At 36.2% G+C, this 5329-nt stretch overlaps 1 long non-coding RNA gene across 1 annotated transcript; it reads right to left on the reverse strand.

Annotated features, from left to right (window-relative positions):
- Window positions 1–1185: 1185 nt before the first annotated feature.
- On the reverse strand, window positions 1186–4216 carry LOC139126181 (uncharacterized). Its single transcript, XR_011550492.1, has 3 exons — window positions 4103–4216; window positions 3485–3634; window positions 1186–2203 (listed from the first exon to the last, which is right to left on the reverse strand). It is a non-coding gene; the product is annotated as an uncharacterized lncRNA (long non-coding RNA).
- Window positions 4217–5329: the final 1113 nt, after the last annotated feature.

The raw sequence follows: 5329 nt of genomic DNA on the forward strand, positions 1-5329 counted from the left end.
TGTGAGCCAAAACAGAAAGTATATGATCACAGTCTTCAGGCATATATGTATCTGATGCCAGTAGAGATCATCTGTCTACACTGCAAATTCCTCTCTCTTGAAATTTCAGAACACTGACTTATGTTCATTCATGGGTCTTTGAGCATGAAATGCTAGTTTGTACTCTATCCAGGTAAGTTATGGTTGTGTGAAGGTGAACAAACTCGAGGCAAAATCTGGCAAGATGAGTGATTTGTATCCACGCGAAAAGATATCTGTGCAAAAATTGGTCTTCTTTAGTTTGTTAACAAACTAAAACTATTCTATGACCATGCGTTAATTTATTCAATTTTGAACATCAAGACGAAACGAACAACTCGCAAATAGCAGAAAGCCTGACAGCGGTTGTAAAGGTACAAAGACAAGCAAGTAAGAGACACATCACACTTTTGAACATCCCAAGACACATGGCAAAAATAAAGTTTGAAAGTAGAGACACACCTTTGTCTTGTGTAGCCTTGATTTGTAAGTTTGCAAGAGAGGTGACCGTGTTTATCTGTAAATCACCATATGAACAACATGCTTTCGCATAAGGAATAGGCTGTGATTAATAGAATCTCGCACCCTAATGATCTGGAATCAGATTTCTCAGACGCATTGGGGATATTTTGCCTTACACTCGACTGAGGCTCTCGTGAGACAAAATAAAACCAACAAGTGTGAAAAACCAATAGCCTGGAGACTGTGAAATTTGGCTGTCTAGGTGAATAAAATTGATAGGAGAAAAGTTGAAATTTCTTCTGAGGCAGTGCAAGTAAAACGGATATAAATGCAATCAAGGAATATATTAGGGCTATATGTGAAACGTCATTTTCTAGCCAGGAAGATGAACGGAAATACTTTTGCGATTATACACCTCACACTTGTCAACTGCCAGATAGGACCATTGGAAACCGGGCAAGAAAGCTATGTTTCAATCACAGAAAAAGATGACTGAGACGAAGCTAAGGCAATATTGCTACACGATAAAGCCCTTTTTCCTGACTTTATATCTCTTTTTAAACGTTAGTTTTCAACACGCTTGGAAAATTTGATCTTAAAATAAAAATATATGTTACATGTCCTATTCTAACTATTACAATATTATCCATAAAACAAGTGCAGTTCAAACAAGGAAGAGTAGATGTCCTTATATTTGCTGATTAATCAAACATTAATACGATATCAAATTATCCAAAAATTAATTTCCAATCGTGTTGAAAACTAACGTTTTAAAAGAGATATCAAGTCAGCAAAAAGGGCTTTATCGCAACTAGTTGAAGGAATTCGTTGCCGATATTATACGCTGGTACCCGCTTGACGTTATCGCTGCTAGCATTAAGTTCAAGCGAGTACACAGATCAAATTGAATATATCAAGACCAACTATTCCGCGTGGAGAAACAATGACAAGTAATGGAGCGTCACGTGGTATAACCTCTCCCCTATCAGCAAGAACCTAGAAACTAATATCGGCAAGAAATTCCTTCCATTCGTTGAAAACACTTTCCAAAGGGATCTAAGCTTCACAAGTCCTTTAATAGAAACACAACAATAAAGGGGAGTTATTACTTTATGAAGAATATGGCTAGTGTAATCACGCGATAATAAGAGGGTAATCACGCGAGACCAACGTAAACATCGATCAGCTGATTGTAATTTGTAACTGTCAAGTCAAAGGTCAGGTTGACAAGGTCAAGGTATCAGCCGGGGACAACACAGGGAAGGTTTACATCGGCCTCACTGAAAACACCTTCAAAACGCACTTCGCCAATCACATGCAATCGTTCCGTAACGAAAGGTATTGGCACTGCACAGAGCGCTCAGTTGCGCTATGGAGGCCATCTGAACTGATTTCACTACATCTAAAATGATTAGTTAGCTATTCTGATACATTGAAGGCAGACTCTGTTTCAAACGATATTCCATATATCAGATGTAATATGGTTTCTTAAATCGGATCACCACGGAAGCAACGCTCCAGTGAAATCATACAATAAAGCATTGTGTTCCTTTGTTCCTGTTGCCATGACATTCATCAAACCACTGACAGATTCTTCTGTTGAAGTAGGATTATCAGGTCCTCCCAAGTCAGTTCGCACTGATCCCGGATCAAGATTTACCACCAGTATCTTATCAGCTTCCAGCTCAATGCTTAGGTTCTTGGTAACCATATTCAATGCAATCTGTGAAGAGAGGATTCAAAAATTTGTTTGGCAGGTTCAAACTTGTATAATATCATTCTAGTATATTGATAGCCTAAATACTTATGGGTCGAGATGTGAAAAAAGTGCCGTAATTGCTATCTAGCAGAGTTGGGACAGGCTCGAGCTCTCAGCTAGACAGTCCCTTATTAGACGTTTTATGCCAGTACTTAAATTTAGTATTATGATATAAGAGCAATAAAACACCTCAGTAATGATAGCCTAGATCCGATTCTCCGCGTTTGGCCTTCGTCCACACTCTGCATGGCCACGAGATGTTTTAGCGTCGTAGAATAAAAAACAGCTCATCTAAAAGTTAATGGTCCCAAGGAGAGACGATGACGTCACTGGCGTCCCTTTGAAATTCAGTCAGTCAAAATCTTCCTCTTATGATTGAATAATGATTAAATGGGTGTTGATCGTAAACTAGCCAGAGAAGGTGTGTTACTATATAGCGTAATTAATATTGATCAGCGACACCAATTTAATCATAGGCAAATTATTGGAGGAACATTCCAACGTCACATAAAAGTTAAGTATTAATTAGTTAGTAGTAAAGATATTTCTCAATGTTTTTTTTTCACTCCAGTCACAAACACTATACAACTTGCATGTGCCTTTCAATTTATTTTGCAATACAATCTAATATGGCTGACGAATGATCATTTTGTCAGGAAATATATGAATGTGACACGCAATGAAACGCATACATCATTTTAATTTGCACCAGGGCAATGTGCTATTTCTACAAGTCAATCTGCCTTGCAATACGATGCTGTATTCCTGTCCATTTGTCAGATCGATTTGCTTGAACCAACACTTGCTGTAATTGACTTTGTTCTGTCTTTGCACCGGCACAAAATAAAAGTATTTATGAATTTGTTTTGCAACACATGAGAAGGTGAAAATGTAAAATGTTTCGCCTAGAAGACACACATCATATACTTTCAATTGATGATGATTCATCGATTGAACATGATCGTACGATATGATGGTAAGGCGTGAAGATAGATTTTAATTGTCAGCCATAGGGGTAAACGTTTCTTATACGCTTAAACACCATGTGTCTTTCCCTTGAATATTATCCAAAATTTGTCAAAACGTATATGGCAAATTATCAACGAGAACTGTAATGAACAAAGAATTGTTTATTTGGTTTGATCACTGATAACTGTAGGAATTGCATAAAAGCCTTTACAAGAAGCCAAAATGACAAGTCTTTAAAAGATTCAGCTGTAACTTTGCCTTATATGTGAAACATACCTTAGAACATCTATAGCTGTAATGTCCAGCAAATGTATTGATATCAATGGAACTCCAATGACTGGATATATTTCATGATTGCAGCACGTGATGCCCTATACTCATCTTTACCATAGGTTGCGCTGCCTTCCTTATGAGAGGCAGAAACCTCTGTGGAAATCAAAATAACGAGTTGATATTATATCACTATGTTATGGTATAGTTTGGAATGTTACGAAATGTATTAAATATCGTGATAAAAAAAACACGCTTTTTTCTTCAAAACTATATCATATAATATTATGTTACATTATATTATATTATATTTATTATATTATATTATATTATATTATATTATATTATATTATATTATATTATATTATATTATATTATATTATATATATTATATTATATTATATTATATTATATTATATTATATTATATTATATTATATTATATTATATTATTTATATATATTAGCATTAAGGGTCTTCATCTTCTACTATAGAATAAACACCTTTAGGTGCATTGATGGTGTACCTTGCATACGAGTATGTATGTATACAGACTAAAGTTTTGAATATTACACCTGAGGGTAAAAAAGAAAGTCATTTGTTTGTAAAAATACGACTTGCTTACCTTTGTGACTAATACTGGACCAACTGTGTTCACTTTATATGTTGAAAGCATTGTTTCTTCCGTGACATCTTCAATTTTCTCTTCATCAAAGAGAAATCCAGCATTATTTATCAGCAAGTTGAGTCCACTTCCAGCAAGTATCTGTTTCCACCTGCAAGGCTGCATGTCAATGGTTGTCCTTGTCCGCAACATCTGGAAATCGAAACATCTTTCTTATTCCTCGCAGGCAATTGCATTTCCACCATTACATATTACTCTGGCAAGTCTCATAGCTTCTTGTATAACTCAAGTATATTTTTCCTCGAAGGAGAAAATATAAATCATCAGATTGTGTCGGCTATTTGCAGTAAGGCGCCTTAAAAATGATTCTTTGTTTGCCGCCCGCGTGCGCGTTGGTTTTTGGGCGAAATCTGAAAAACAAATACAGATCGTCTATTTGAAATACGGCGCCTTGTGTCCTTCCTTTGTTCACAGTGTTACATTCAGAGCGCCATCACGCAGCAGTTGACCTAATTGTTGCGGAAACGCAAATGTCTTACGATCGTTGCAATGCAAAGCAGACTTCCTGTTGTAAAAGGGTACATCAGCTGCTGTACGTAAAGTGTTCATGTTCACCTCCTATCGATTGTTTAACTACAAGTTGATTTGTCTTTCAAAGTTCTTATGTCGACTGAAGGGCGTTAAATTGGTTTGTCCCCATATAACACTTATTGAAAACAATTCTTGTCTGTTTTGGCTTTGAACGTGGAACTGAACTAACTTTCAATTTAGCTTTTCCACGATCTGCGATTGATCACAATATTAGATCCCCATCGGAGCAGGTAATGTTCGATGTTGAATGCTCCAAATAGTTAACACGCACTTGAAGTTGCTCTTACTGCTATCAAACGATAGGGTCATTTTGTAAGTTTGTATTAGAATTCAGTTGTCAAAAATTGTTATGGCCATTCGGCATTATATATTTATATGCTGCCTCGACAAGCGTAATTTTGGCATTTTAGTGACTATTCAATAGCGCTGATCGCTGAATGTCATTTTCTGTCGTTAATAGTTCGCGCCAGCGGCTTACTGACTACGCATGCGCATATTTATAATATACTGTGCGAGTAACCGAAAGTGTACCCTTCTTTCATGGCGCCGCCATGTTTTTATAATAAACAAATACAAAACAAATTACAATTATACAACATGCCATTTATAAAATATACCTCTTTTATTAGCCAGTAA

Source organism: Ptychodera flava, chromosome 3, assembly GCF_041260155.1.
Source record: "Ptychodera flava strain L36383 chromosome 3, AS_Pfla_20210202, whole genome shotgun sequence".
Taxonomy (NCBI): Eukaryota; Metazoa; Hemichordata; class Enteropneusta; family Ptychoderidae; genus Ptychodera; species Ptychodera flava.